The 15619-nt window shown below is 56.6% G+C and overlaps 1 long non-coding RNA gene across 1 annotated transcript; it reads right to left on the reverse strand.

Moving 5' to 3' along the window:
* Nucleotides 1-2788: 2788 nt before the first annotated feature.
* On the reverse strand, nt 2789-15568 carry LOC123617211 (uncharacterized). The gene is made up of 2 exons (XR_006725341.2): nt 6906-15568; nt 2789-6777 (listed from the first exon to the last, which is right to left on the reverse strand). It is a non-coding gene; the product is annotated as an uncharacterized LOC123617211 (long non-coding RNA).
* Nucleotides 15569-15619: the final 51 nt, after the last annotated feature.

The following is a 15619-nucleotide window of genomic DNA, read 5'->3' on the forward strand; positions in this document are numbered from 1 at the left end:
CAGTGATGAGTGAAGCGGTAAGACGCGCCTAACGCAGTGCGTGTGCACTTTCTCGTGGCAGCAGATGTTCTTAAAACAATTGGAAGAGCAGTGTCTGGAGAGGGAAGAAGAGGACATGGGGGCACTGAGGCGGAGAAGGTGGAGGAGAGGAAGAATGAGCTTCGGGGGGGGGTGCAGGCTTCGGGTGGGCAGGCTGGAGGTGGGGGGGGCGCTGGGCGTGGGGGCCGGGGCTGGGAGGTGGGAGCTGGGCCTGGCTCCCCGAGGGTTTCAAGACCACAGTGTCCACTTCGGGGCTGGCCGGGGTGGTGGGAGGTGCTGCCCAGTGAGCCTGGTGGTGAGGTCGGAGAGGTGACTTTGGCTGCGGTCAGCAGAGGTGGACGAGGTGGGGGAGGCGGGGGTTCCCTCCACAGGGAGGAAGGATGGGCCCCCGGCGTGGGGTTTGCCAGGGAATGGGGGGTTTCAGGCTGTGCACCCAGTGGACAGGGGACAAGCTTTGGAGGCAGGGCTGTAATCGAGTCTCAGATTCACTGCGTCTTGTGTGACCGGAACCTTGGTCCCTCCCCTGTGAGACGGATGCTCCTGGCAGGCTTTCTGGGAGGATCTGACGTAGGTGAAGCACTGGGCCCGGTGCTCGGACCAGGACCCCAGATGCTCCCCCTTCCCTTTCATCGACTGTAGTTGGAGGCACTAACGTGGCAGGAACTCACCTGCAGCTATCGAGAGCCGTTCTTTCAGGTACGTCCCTCCCAGTTTTCTAGGAGAGCCCCTGAGAGCAGGGCTCCGAGTCCCAGGCTGCAGGGGCGGAGCTGAGCCCGCCGGGAGGGGAGAAGGGCACTCAGGCCCCCGATCCCCGATCCCCGAGCTGTAGGGGCCAGCGAGGCTGACTTCCAGCATCGTGGGCCCAGGAGGAAAGTGCTCTGTGAATGCCGGTCCCAGGTTCCCCGCCTCTCTCTGGCCCCCGGCCCCTGGGCGGCGCACCCCTCCGCTGGCCGGGGATGGGGCTGGCGTGTGGATGCCTGGCGGGTGCTGCAGCCTCTCCCCCGGTACAGATGTGCCCCGGGCCCGCTGTACCACCAGCCCACACGTGTTGCCCGGATCAGCTGCTGTAACTCTGCTCCTGGGAAAGCAGGCCGGGGGCGCAGGCAGATGGGAAGGCAGGGCGTCTGCCCGTCACTGCAGCGCACGGAGGCCCAGAGTCTCAGCACAGACTGGCCCCTCTTCCAGCCCAGGGCCGCTTCCATCTGCACGGCTGTCCCACAGGCTCGTCGGTGCTTTGCCCCACCACCAGAGTGGGGGGGACTGGGGACAGGGGAGGGGCAGACGTCTAACATGGGACCATCTAGTGATCTGGGAGGCAGAGGAGGGGAGCCGCAACTGGGACCAGAGGGGTCAGCGGGGACCAGAGCTGGGAGAAGGCAGGCAGGGGGGCCGAGGCTGAAGAACAAGAGCCAAACTCGCTCTGTGGGGCTTGGGCCGTGGAGACATGCGGTCTGGAGGCGGCTGGCATGGAGAATTCTGAGCCAAGCTGAGCGTGCGTGGCGCGTGGACTAGGCAGGCCTCGGGGCAGCCTGCACGAGTGTGGGAGAGTGGCCAGCCCTCACGAGAGCCCGGGACCACCCAGCCAGGAGCCCCAGATCTCTGAGAGAAGCTCAGCAGGGCAAATCCAAGACCCACGTCCTGACATCCAACCCGCACGCGGCATCGCACGTGCTGATACATGTCCAAACCTCATGGCAGAAAGCCGGGCGGTGGGCGGGCCTCACTGATGTCTGGTCACACCCCCGTCAGCCTTTGAAGGAAGGTAGCCCCGCTCCCCGCGCAGGGAAGGAGTCTTGAGCCTGCGATGCTCAGAGATGCCGGGCCCTACAGGAAGTAAGCTCCAGCTCCCCATCAGCCCTGGACCAGCCAGGACCCACTGCCCAGGTGGCGGCCGCTCAGCCAGATGAGACGCCGCTGACCCCTGCTGCTGGCCTTCTCCCTGCAGCAGCCGGGCCGAGCCCCAGGGAGAAGCGGGTGCTGGAAAAACCTTGCAATCTGTCTGGGAGGGGTGGGAAGAAACAGCCCAGCTCAGAAACTCCCCAGCTGGGGCTCCTTTGATGTGACTGAGAAGAAATTAGAATAAAACCCAGACTGAGTTTCTGGGAGGAGTGAGACAGACTAGTGGCATGTCCTCCCAGCCCCCAAGGCTTGGTCACTCTCTGCTGTTCCTCTAGAACCCAAATCGGGAAGCCATTAGCAGCACTCCACTAGCCAAGTTCAACCACATGACTTAAAAACAAAGGGGAAAATGAACTTTCAGCTTAATTTATCGTGGGCCGATGTACCCGGTGGACCGGAGGCTAACGCGATAGTATGGCTTTAGTATCTTCTTTTCCATGAGAGAGGTTGGTGTTACGCTCTTTGGAAAACCAAGCCAAGAAAGCTGACGTCTGGAGCATTTGCCTTGGCACTCAGGTATTTTAAACATCATTTTGTACATCCTAGGGGTGCAATTTAAGTCTTCCAGAATCTTTGCTGGAATCGTCCCAGGGACCAGAGGAGCACCAGGACTCTGATCATTTCAGCAGCATCAGCGTGGAAGCCCCCAGGAGAAGTGAAGGCACTCATTTTAACCCCCTTCTACTCTGCGCCCATTCCAGCAACAGACCCGGAGCTCTCCTTGGCCTCGTGGCTCATCTCCTCAACACCCACCACCCTCTGGACACAGTGCTGAACCCGCTCCAGCCAAAGGTGATCCTTGGCCTCTTAGAAGCTAAATCTCGTGTGACCATCAACACTCATTCATCACTGATTTATTTAAAAGTTTATTATGAAATATTTTAGACATACAAAAGGTATGGAAAATAATATAGCAAACATACCTCTTGCATTACTCAGGGTTCACTGGAGAAACAGAACCAATCAGATATTCATCCATTCATTCATTCACTCACTCACTCACTTACAAGGGGCTGGCTCAGGCAGCTGGAGGGGCTGGAGTCCCAGGACCTGCAGAGGGAGCTGGCCGGCTGCGGATGCAGGAAGAAGCCGACGTCTCAGCTTGAAGGCAGCCAGGCAGAAGAGATGCTCTCTTATTTGGGGGAGGGTCAGCCTCCTTGTTCTAGTCGGGTCTTTGACTGATTGGACAAGGCCCACCCACATCTGGGAGGGCAATTTGATGTGCTCAGTCCACTACTTTAAATGTTAGCCCTCACTCAAAAGCACCCTCGCAGAAATACCTGGAACAAGTTTGGCCAAATATTGGGCAGCCCATCAACTTGACACTTAAAGTTTAACCATCGCACCTATAAATGCTGAACAGTGTAAGAAATAAAGCAGTGAGAGAGTATAGTTTAAGACCTCCCACCACCGAGGTTCTCCTCTCCCCTCAAGGGCAACGCCACTCTGAGCTTGGCGTTAAACTGCACCATGCTGCCTGTCTCTTTTTGCTGCACCACACGCTGCGTGTGCCCCGCACGTGGCAGCTGCGCTCGTGGGCTCGCACCACACGCATTCTTCTACAGCTGTCTTCCTCTGGCTCAGCATGATTTTGAAAGGCTCATCCTTGTTGATGCACGTAGCTCCAGCTTGTTCGTTTTCATGGCTGTGTGATACCCCATCATACCACTGCACTACAGCTTACCAGTTCTGCAATCCCAGGGTTGCTGCTACGGCACAGATCTGCTGCCCCGGCACAGATCTGCTGCCCCGGAAACCCTCCTACGCATCTGACCGCACACATCATCTTTCCCCAGGAGTTTCCCCAGGAGTGAAGCTGGTGGCTGTGGCATTGGGGTACCTTTATCACATCCTTGCTGACACTTGGTATTGCCAGATTTTTTTTGACAACCAGATGGACGTGAGCCTGCAGAGCACTGTGACTTTAGCTTGCGTTTCATCCACTGTCAGTAAGGTTGAGCTTCTTTTCTATGTTTGGTGGCCACTGGGGTCGCCTCCTGTTACTCCTCCTCATCTTTTTCAAGTTGTATTGTTAATCTTTTTTCCTTGATTTGTAATAAATCTTTATATATTGTGGCTAGAAATCTTTTCTGGGTTATATGCTTTTCACTTCTCTTTTTCAAGTCTGTGGCTTCTCTCTCTCACCACCTTCTTAATAGCTTTATTGAGGTATCATTTACATATCATAAAATTCATGCATTTTCAGTACACAATTCAATGATTTTTAGCAAATTTAAAGAGCTGTTTAACCATCACCACAGCTCGGTTTTAGAACATTTCCAACACCCAAGTGCAACCCCTCCAGCCCATCTGCAGTCAGTCCCAGGCCCTAGCCCAGCTTCAGGCAAGCACTGACGTTTCCTCCGTCCCTAAAGACAGTCTTCTCCAGGCAGTTCACGTCAGCGGGGCCGTACACCATGTGTCTTTTGCATCCGTCTCTTTTCACTTAGAACGAGGTTTCTGAAGCTCATGCACATCTTGGCATAAATAGGTAGGTCACTTCTTCTGTTGCTGAGTAATATCGTGTGAATACAGCGCCCTCTGTGTATTCACCAGCTGATGGGGGTCTGGCTTATATTATACCTGCTGAAGAATAGCTTTCGTATTCATCCTCGGTCCCCTCTGAGCAGCGTGTCCTCTTCCTGCCACGGGCACTCTTGAGACTGCTCTCTGTCTTTGGTTTTCAGCAATTCGATGTGCTCAGTTTGGCTTTCTCTGTATTTATCCTGCTTGGGGTCAGTTAAACTTCTTGGGCCTGTGGCGTGTTATTTTCCATCAAAATTTCAGCCACTGTTTCTTTACGTGTTTTTTCTCGCTGTTTCTCTCCCTGTGAGACTCCGGTCTGATGTACGTGAGGCCACTGGCTACCACCCTGTGGCTTGCCAATGCTCTGCTAGTTGCTTCCAACCGTTTCTTCTCTCTCGGCTTCAAATTGAGTGATTTCACTTGGCCTGTATTCAAATCACTAAGTTTCTCTTTCGCAGCATCCAACTTTCTGTAAGCCCAACCAGTGGGTTTTTACTTTCAGACACTGCATTTTTCAGTTCTGCAGTTTCCATTTGGCGCTTTCTTGGAATTTGCATTTCTCTTGAAAAACCGTCTCTCTTCACCTATTGTATGTATTTTGTCCTTTAAATTCTTTCACTTATTTACAGCGGTCACCATGAAGACTTTGCCAATTCCGTAGTGAGGTCATCCGAGGACATGATCTTCCCAAGCTTATGGGTGACGGCTTTCTGCTGCTTTGCACATCACATGAAATTTGACTTTTTTGTATAAAATAACAGTGGAGACTTAAGCACAACATTTGTTTTGTTTTGTTTTGTTCATTTCCCAGGGAGCACAAGCTCCTTCCACGGTTTGGTGGTTAACGTGCACAAACCCTGAGGGTCATGACAGCTTCTTGAAGAAGAGGAGCTTTGTCACGATAAACTGGACTTCGTCACCCCTGGTAACAGGCTTCGCTCTGAGGTCAGCTTTGTCTGGCATTAATACAGCAACTTTGACTGCTCTTAGAGTTGCACATCTTTTCCATTTTTAAACTAGCAGCTGCTGGGGTGGGGACAGGGAAGAATGGAGGCTGACTTCTAACAGGTACCAGGTTTCTTTCTGGGGTGATGAAAACAAATCGCTGATTGACAACGTTAGTTTCAGATGTACTACATAGTGATTCGATGTGTTTGTAGATTATTCTCCACGCAAAGTTATCATAAAATATTGGCTTTATTCCCTGTGCTGTGCAGTGCATCCTTCTGTCTTAGTTATTTATACACAGCAGTTTGTGCCTCTTAATTTCCTTCCCAAGTTGTCCCTCCCCCTTCCCTCTCCCCACTGGTAATCACTAGTTTGTTCTCTGTATCTGTGAGTCTGTTTCTGTTTTGTCATGTTCATTTGTTTTCTTTTTGAGCTTCCACATATAAGTGAAAACACACAGGATTCGTCTTTCTCTGCCTGACCTATTTCACTAAGCGTGATACCCTCCGGGCCCACCCATGTGGCTGCAAACGGCAGAATCTCAGCAGGGGCGATCAAACGTTCTCAGGGCAGATGGCGGCAGCGGTGGCAGAACCGCGTGCGTACGCTAGAAACCACCGAGTCGTGCACGCTCAATGGGCGACCTGCACAGAGCCCCAGTCATGGCTAAATAAAGCTGGTTTACAACTTGGAAGGTATTTTCAGTGCATTCCTCACTCACACATTGTAGTCTTCTTGTCTCCGAGTTTAATTTGTGTCTTTAATTCTTACCTTCTGTGTTTCTACTTAGCATTTTGAACACACAGAAAGCAGTTATATGTTTTATTGTCTTTGTTAATTCTACAATCTGTTTGGGGTGGGTTTCAACGGATTTATTTTTTCCTCCTCATTATGGGTCATATTTTTCTGTTTCTTTGCATAACCTAGCAATTTTTTATGGATGCCAGACATTGTCAGTTTTACCCTATTGTGTACTGGATACTTGTGTGTGTGTGTGTGTGTGTGTGTGTTCTTGAGCTTTGTTCTAGGATGTAGTTAAGCTTTTGGAAACAATTTGATTCTTTCAGGTCTTGCTTTTTAAGATTTGTGTGTGTGTGGCAGGGGCGGGGGTCTCCCCAGACTCTCAGCTCCTCTCCCTGACTCAGGATGTCTGCTGAGCGCCTGCTGGGGCTCCCTCCCTGTGCGGTGCCTGCAGCCCTCGGCAGCGAGCTGGCCAGTGTCAGGCCTCGGGGCTTGCCCGCTGGTCCTTTGTCGTCTGGTTTCCAGCGTCTTGAAAGCTGCTGGTTCCTAGACTTTGCCTTTTGCTGCTTTTGTTCTTTTAGGTGAGGGGTCACCTGTGACTCCATCTGGACCAGAATCTGAAGTCTATTAAAACAAAAACGCCAAATTAAACAAGTCTCACTGAGAGCTCACAGGTGCCCAGGTACTGCGTTTGTGGAACCCCGGTTTAAGGAATGTTGTTTAATAATAAAAAGACAAATAACTCAGCTTACCCATGGCAAAGGACTTGAACAGACATTTCTCCAAGGAGGACGTACAAACGGTCACAAGCCCAGCAAAGGATGCTCCGCGTCAGTCACCAGGAAAGTGCACGCCAAGGCCTCAGTGAGATGCCACTTCACAGCCAGTAGGGCGGCTATAACCCAAAGACTGGTCATAAGAAGCGCTGGTGAGGGCGTGGAGAAACTGGACCTCTTGTGCGGCGCTGGTTTGGGCGTAAAATGGAACAGCAGCTTTGGAAAACCGGCCGTTCCTCGAGAGTCAAACAGAGTTGCCATGTGACCCAGCAACCCCATCCTAGGTGGTCACCCGAGAGAGCTAAAAACACACACCCACACAAAACCTTACACATGAACACGCACAGCAGTGTCATCCAGAACAGCCCACACGTAAACAACGGAAATGTCGATGAGCGATGAAGGGGCAACGGCGCATCTGTCCACACAGCAATGTGTCACTCAGGAGCAAGAAGGGAGGAAGTGCTGCCACCTGCTGCGACGTGGGTGAGCCTTGAGCACGTGCTCGGGGAGGGAAGCCAGCCACACACTCTGTGATTCCATTTATGTGAAATGATCACAGCGGGCGGAACAAACAGGAAGCAGGCGAGGGGCTGCCCAGGCTGAGGAGGTCGGGGAAAGGCGGAGTGGCCGCTAACGGGCACGGGGTTTCTCCCTGGGTCGAAACATTCTAGCAAGCATCGTGGGGGTGGTTGCAAAGTTGCGCACCTGAAAACCGACTAAAAGCCACTGGAACGCACATGTTAACTGGGCAAATTTCATGGTGTGCAGACTATGTCTCTACAGAGCTGGGGTTTTTCAACTGAGCAAATGCTCTCGTGCACCAGATGCCTGTGTGGGTGGCTGCGGTCTCCCGCAGTGACCAGCCCAGGTGTGACTAGAAAACCAGGTGCAGCTTTTTTTTTTAAATTTTCTGACTCTGTTCTTCTTCCTTCCTGCTTTTCTTCTTTCCTTTTTTCACTCACTCTGACCAGATACCATCCTAGGCAGTGGGCATGAAGGTGACCAGACACGATTCTGTCCCCAAAGAGTTCACAGCTCCCTGCTTCTCTTTCGCCCTGTGCAGCAAAGGAAGCTTCTGTCGGGGCCACGTCCACGCCTCCCAGGCTGTGGAGAATAAACCTCGTCTTCCTGAAGCAGCACAAAGCTGCAGGCAGGGCTCAGGGTGCCCCCCGCCCAGTGCTCAGAAGCGGGGTGGGGTGGGGGTGGGGCACTGGCCGTGGGCTTCAGCACCCCGCACCCCGCAGAGACCATGGGTCCTCCCCCTGCAGCCTGGGTCCCAAGACCACAGAGAAGGAAGCCAAGGGCTCCCTCCCTTCAGGCTCAGGGCCCAGACCTCGTGTCTCTGGAAGCTCATTTCTGAGACACCCAGCAGCTGCTGAGGGTTGAGGGCGCGGACCCCTCGCTTCCCAGACAGCCGAGGTCGACCTCGCCTTCCCCGGCTCAGCCCCTCTTCCCTAAGGGCTGGTGGGTGATGTGCAGGGTCCTGGCATCCAGGCCTGCTCCCACCAAGGGCCTGGGGCCCTCGTGCTCTGCTGGGTCCTGGGTCTCACTCCCTGGGCATCGCGAGGCAACCCGCCTTCTAACTGTGGGCTGTGTCTTCTCTCCGACCAAGCTCCTAATCTTCGTGAGGACTGCTCCCTGCTCCTGGGTGACACAAAACGGTGGCCACCTTGTGACTGCGGGCATCTCTCATCCCTCTTGCTGCTCCACAGTTTCCTGCTTGGGCCTGCCCGCTGCTGCCCTCAGAGACTTGGCTGGGGCAGAGTCCCTGGCCCTTCCTGGCCTCTGGCTGTGGTGACACCTCAGGGGGTCAGTCTTGGCAGAACCTCGCCTGGTGGGCCCTCTCAGGGGCCGCTTCTCCGTTGCCTTGGCCACCCGCAGCCTCCTCCCGCCCCTCGGAAGTTCAGGCTGCTTCTACCACTTTCTCAGAGGCTCCCTTGCAGAGAAGTGTTATTTGTAAGTCTTCGTGAAGACGGCTCAGCGAATACTTCTAAAACCTCATGTTCTCTCTTAGCAACGCCCTGCCTGTAAAACTTCTTTCTTTCTTAGGAAATGCATCTCTGAAGGCACCATCACCGAAGGCATCCACCTGGAGTGACCTTCCTGCCTCTGGCAAATTGTCTTTCCAAAAATGGCTGCAGTAATATTCCCCACCCCATGTGCTCCTCCAGAACCTGCCGCGCACACAGCCAGAGGCGAGGTCTGGGCCCGCTTCCCTGGGACGGGGTGGGCTTCGTGGCCGCCTCACCTCACCACGTGCAGGGGGAGCTGTGCTCCGCGCCTTTGCAGCTGGTCCAAGAGGCCAGGCAGCTTCCTCCTGGCCCCCTCCCGGAGCGCCTGTCCTTGGAGCCCAGCCTGGCCTCCTGGAGAGCTTACCCACAGGGTTCCCGCTGCAGCCAGCATCAGCCACTGGCCACGTGGGCAGGGAGTCTCCATGACGACCCCAGCCAGCTATCGCCTGACTGCCTCACATGCGAGGTCTGAGCAAGAACGATCCAGCTCAGCTTGTAAACCCCAGAACCACGAGACACAAAAAGAAGGGCTGTGGTTAAAAGCTACTGAGTTCGGGATGACTCACCACACTGAGGCAGGTAGCCGGAACTCGGTTCCTTTCCACACGGCCCAGCTCATGAGTGTGCTAACAGCTCAGTGAAGCCTCCCTGACTCCTGCAGGGGAGGGTCCCTGCCTGAGCCCCCAGGGCCCCGGCCTGCGCCGGCCTCCCGCAGCACGTGCGGTGCACACCTCTCCCCTCCCCCTGGGAATCGCGACTCCTCGTGCTGCTCGGATGATGGGGAGGGGGTCCTGGGGAGAGGAGTCCTGAGCCAAACAAACTTCCACTCCCTTCAAAGTGCCCCGGGACACTTTTGGCTTCTCCGCTAAGAACCCGGGATGTCTCAAATGAGAGTCAGAAGATTTAAGTATCGAGTGGTGCTAGTGGAAAAGGGTTGTCTAAGTGGGGGCTTACCCACCTTAAGTGAAGGGCCGCTTAGGCTGGGAGGCCCGGGCGGGTGTACTTCACAAGTCCACCGGCAGGTGGCAGCCTCGCTCCCGGTCGAGTCGGGGAAGCGCTCACCCTGCACCTCCCCAGGCCAGACGCGGGGGCGCTGCGGAGCGGAGCGAGCGGCAGCCCTGCCCCGGGCCTCCAGCCAGTGAGGGCCGCGCCTCCTGCGCTCGTCTGGGTTGTCGTCCAGCCCCTTCTTCCATCTCGGGTCTCGTTTCTTACGATCCCCCCTGACGGGACAGAAGTCAGAGGTCTACATCATTGCTGAGACGCTGCGGTCTGGCCAGATGACCACAGAGGAGGCTGGAGCAGCAACGGCGAGCAGGGAGACGTGCTTTAAAGCAAGAGGGAACCAGGCGCATCAGGAGCAAAGGGGCTGCGGTCACCCGAGCGGGTCTGCGAGAGCCACTCCCAGAGCTGCCGGCTGCTCCTTCCCCTCCGCCCACGGCGACCTGAGCCCCACCCCGAAGCCAGGCCCGTGTGGACCAGCAGGCCACAGAGGGCGCGGCGGAAGTGGCCCCACAGCTATGGGGCAGTGGAGGGCGGGGACGGGGAAGTGGTCATTGAAAAGTTATCCAGCCTGTTTCGCAACACCCTGAGGATTCTAGCCGTGCGGCTCCCCCAGGAGTATCCGAATCGCCCCTCCAGCTCCCTGGAACATTCTCTGTGCTTCACAGCGTAAAGGGCACCAGGCCTCCTGACGGGGAGCCCTGTGGCACCCCCATCTCTCCCTAACACAGGCCTACTCCTTCTTTCCCTGCGAGCACTTACACACGGACTTCCGGCCCTTTCCTTCGCCTTTGGCCCTCAGGCTAGGCCCGTCTCTCCTGCAGCCCCTAGGAGGCTCTGGGACTCCTCGGGAAACTGAGGAGCCAGGCCACAGCCCCCTTGTCACAGCCTCAGGACTGCAGAGCCAGATCCAGGGATACCCAGAGCTGGGAAGGACCTTAGAGCCCCCACCCCAGGCCCGTCACAGCCCAAAGTCCTCAGAGGCTGGCAGGCCACATTCCCCAAGAACCTCCGTTTCTCTTATTGTAAATCATTTTCAATTTTATCTTTTTATTAAAACAAACAACAGGTATCTGCAAAGGAGGAGGCAAAATCGAAACATTTTTTAACAATAAAACCGAAGACTTCAGATCCCTGGGAGCGGGCTGACCTAGTCCAAGCCAGCACTGCACCAACACGAGGAGAAGTGGGGCCTGGATCCTGGTCGCACGGTCACCTCACGTCCCAAAGCGGGGGTGAAAATGGTCCTCGACATCCAGCCATGGAGACGCGGCGGTGAAGGGCCTGGCGAGCGGCTAGCGCTCAGTGGTTATTTGTCAGCATTGATGTCATTTATCCAGCTTTATGGAGATGTAGCTGACACACAGCGCTGTGCAAGTGTCAGGGGCACAGCATGATGACCTGGCTTAGGTGCACCATGAAATGATGACCACAGTGAGTCTAGTGAATGTCCATCCGCTCATGGAGATACAACATTAAAGAGAGAGAAAAACTGTTTCCCTTGTGGCGAGAACTCAGGATTTACTCCCGACAGCTCTCACCTGCAGCACACGGCAGCGCCGATCATCTCGCCCACGCCGTACCTCGCATCCTGCACCCCTGACTGCCCTCCTCCAGTCCCCTCCCTATGCCCCCTCTCTGGGAACCACACATCTGATCTCTTATCAGCTTTTCTGTTCGTTTGGGGGAGTGTAATCGGCCAATGACACAATGTTAGTTCTGGTGCACAACACGTGAATCGATGTCTCCACGCACCTCGAAGTCATCCCCGTGATCAGCACAGTTGTGGTCACCTTTATTCTAGGTTATCGATGGGGGAGCTGAGACTCCCAACGCCAGCTCTGCCCCGGCTCCCTTCGAGCCTCGCAGCCTGGCCACCCAAGGGCCCTGCTGTTTTCTCGGGTCTGGATCAGCGGTGGCTGTGACTACCCCTGGGACGTGCGGACAACGTTTTCATCTGTGTCTTTCCTCCTGGACCCTCAGGTTCCCACGTGCACCTGGGCAGCTCCTGCAGAACCTCAGCCTTGTGAGAACTGGGGGCCTGGCCCTGCCTAGTCCAGGGGTGGCGGCGTGGGCGCAGCCCTAAATGCCTCACTGCCACCCTCACCTCTCTAGACCTCCTCCCCAGGCATCTCCAGGCCTCTCAGGAAGGCCAGCCTGTGCCTCCCCCCCACCCCTTGAAGCTCTCCCTCGGCCTCTGCGTCCTGGGTTTTCTCCCTGTGCCTCGGTGTCCCCTGTGGACTCTCTGCCACCCGCAGGGGTTGGTGTCCCCTGGGGCCTCTCCTCAAGCCCTCTCCAGACCAAAGACCCCATGTCTCCACCCCCAGCCCTGGCCCCTCTTCTGCCCTCTGCATCCAGCTGCCTGCTGGACATGTCCACTTGGTTCTTACTGAGCATCTCAAATCCAGCAAATCTAAGACGGAGTTCACCCTCTCTCCCTCTCAGATCTCCTGTCTTGGCAAGGTGCTCCTCCCTTCCTTTCTGCCGCACTCGGGAACCACCCCCGAGAAGCCACCCCGTCATCAAGTCCAGCAGATGCTGCCTCCTGAACAAGTCTCAAACCCACCACCTCCTTCCCACCCCCGGGCTCGGCCAGCTCATCATCTTCCTGGACCTTTGCAGTAGTGCCCCCATGCCTCGCCCTCTTCTCCTCGGCCATTCTCGCAAACTCATAGCATCTTCCCAAACAAAACGCTTTGAAACTGACCTCACCATTTCCCTGCCTAGGATGCTCCAAGGCTCCCACTGCCCTCAGGACAGTCCACCCTCCTTCGGGTGGTGGACAACAGCCACCGTGTTCTTCTGGTCCCCGCCTACCTGCCAGCCTGTCTCTCACGGGGCTTTGTCGTTTGCCCCAGGTGTCAGCTCTGCCGGTGCGCCTGCAGTTCCCTGGCTGAGTGAAGCTGACCCGGGCTCTGGCCCCTTCTCCTTCCATCTTGGCCAATTCTCACTCATCTTCCAAGACTCCATTCCTATCTCATTTCTCTGTGAAAACTTCCTGACCCTGTGTCCTCCCCCAGGGAGGAGAATTAAGCATCGGCCCTTGGTCTACGTGCTGCCCTCTACACCCCTTCCTTCACGCCCCTGAAAGACAGGGGGACCTGGTACTGGTTTACCCACTAGCTTGTAAGCTCCTTGAAGGTGGATCCAAATCCTATTCTCCCTCATGTCCCCAGCACCAGAGTACAAGACCGGCACAGAGCAGGACCTCGATAAATGTCTGCTGAATGGCAGAGGGACGGATGGAGGGACAAATGAGAAGTGCCCGGCCAGCCTGGTCCTCTGGGCTCTCTGGGACGGCGCACAGAGCAGAGCCAGCCACATCCCTCACTTCCCACCCCAGCCTCACACTCACGTTCCCCTACCTGGGATCCAGGAGGAGAGAGACTACTTCACAGCAGGAAGGGAGAGAGAAGCCGAAGTCAGGGTGCTGAGGAGGGAGGAGGAGCAGGGGGCAGCAGGGAGGCTGGGGGCTGGAGGGCAGGAGCCACCTGCCTGCCCGGGGTACTCTCTGCTGCACCCCGGGAGTCAGGAACCAGCCCAGAGGCACTGGGCTGAGTGCGGAGAGCAGATGAGGGTCCTGGAAAGTTCAGACATTTAGGGAAGTCCAGAGAAGCAGCCCGGCCCCTGTGAGTGCCGGGCCTCCTTCCAGAAGCCCTGCGTCTGGAGAACCTCCTGGTGGTGATCTCTGACTGCGGTCCAGGTGAGGAGGGGTGGGTTGCCGCCGGGCGGAGCCAGCCTGGGCACAGGTATGTAACTGAGGTCAGCCAGAACGAGCATCTCTGTCCCCAGTTTCCGCATGTGTGACGTCCCACGTGTGCTGTATGACGGGCTCCTGGCCCCTCCGTGATGTCAGCATCGCCTGCCTGTCTGCACGGTTGATGACCCCAGCACACCTGTGACTCACTTCGGCCCCAAGTCCTTGGAGACCCCCTGAGTCGTCTTCATCTGCAAACAGGTGATCCAAGTGACAAGCCCAAGGCCAGACGGTTGGCGGCTGGCGGGCAGGGCCTCCGTGGCTTCCTCTGTCTCCACGCCTGTCTACACCGCTCCAGAGACAGGCACCATGCCGCAGTCTTTAGGCAGACACGAGGGTGACCGTGTGGCCTGGTCTGCCTGGGACGGTCCTTCTGCCTTAGTGTCATGCCAGCGCTGTCCCATCCAAACTCAGAAGCCTCCCTGCTGGCAGGGCTCCACTGACACTCCATCCACAAGGTGCTCATGGGGCCTCCCGGAGAATCCAGGTGCAACTGCCTTTTTCTAGGCCTTCCCCAAGGATTAGCAGGTGAACCTTATTCCTGGAAGAGGGTTGACTCAGCAACCCAGGGCTTTAGATGAAGTCTGTGAGGGGCTCGCCCTTGGCACCTGTCTGTGCTGGAGGGGGTAGGAGCTGCATCGATGCGTGAACTGTGGGGGCAGCGAGCAGCTGCCCAGCGGACCTCCAGGACCTGCCCCAGGAGCTGCGTTGGGCAGAAGGGGGCTTCCTTCTCACGGAGATGCTGGAGAAAGTGACACAGACACCCACACCACGCACGCCACCACAGCACAGTGTGTCCCCAACATCCTACGAGTGTGGTTTATGCCCCACTCGGTCTGCACTCAGTGCAAACGCTGTAATTCAACGCAGAGGACAGGAGAGACCACCAGCCCTCAGTTCCCTTCTGGCTTCGAAAGGCAGTGAGCAAGCCACCAAAGCCACAAACGAGGAGAAAGGGCTCTGTGCCCTGAGGCTCTCCCACCCCTGGGAACACCAGTTTCTCAGACTCGCACGTTCCTCCGGGTCCAGATCCACAAGTCCCAAAGGGCGGGCGCCTTAAGCGGGGCAGGCAGGACCGCTGATGGCACCTTCCGTTAGAACCTGGCTCCTCTATTCCCCATCTGGGCCCTGCTTCCCCGGGGACCGCCTTCTCTGTCGGAGCACTGGGTTCCTGGGCTGTTCCTGCCTCCAGGAAAGAGGTGGAGGCTCCACCCTGACCTTGGCGGCAGTTCCTCCAGGTGGAGTGTCTCCACACTCTGAAATGGGGCAGCAGGCGCCGGCTGGGGAAGGGCTGGGAGCTGGTAAGGGCGGCTCACCACTGGCAACCGCCTCAGGGCAGCTCTGAGTGGCTGGAGCTTGTGTCCATCACACTGATGCTTGGAGGCCAACCGGCTTCTCAGAGCTGCTGTTTTTGTGGAGTGGAGTGTCCTCCTGTGAACAGCAGGGAAGCTCTGGGAAGGCTGAGGACCAGGGCTGTTGGAGGGGCAGCTGTACTCATCCAGAGCCACTGCTGAAGGTTTACGAGTCCTATTCCGTTTCTCCTGCGCGCCCACCCCAAACATCCCTGTGGTTGCACCCGCTTCCCAGATGCAGAACCTGAGGCCTAGGGGCGGGGAGTCTGGGCCAGGGGACCAGCTATTACGCGGAAGGGGCGGGATCAGAGCTCAGGGCTGTCTTCCCCTGGCGCCCACATGTGTCCCTGACACTCTGCCACCAGGATGCGAAACGTGAGACCCCCCCCCCTTCTCTTGTGTCACAAGTTTATCAGCAGTCTTTATCTCTCAGATCACCTCTGTCTCCACCCTCGCATCCGGCTGCCAGGGAACCCCCACAAGTTCCGGGCACGTGTGCGACGCCGCTTTCGCAGCGGCGGGGCGCACAGGGGTCCCCGCGGCGCCGCCAGGCCGCCCGGGGTCTGG

This window comes from Camelus bactrianus, chromosome 23 (assembly GCF_048773025.1).
Source record: "Camelus bactrianus isolate YW-2024 breed Bactrian camel chromosome 23, ASM4877302v1, whole genome shotgun sequence".
Classification (NCBI taxonomy): Eukaryota; Metazoa; Chordata; class Mammalia; order Artiodactyla; family Camelidae; genus Camelus; species Camelus bactrianus.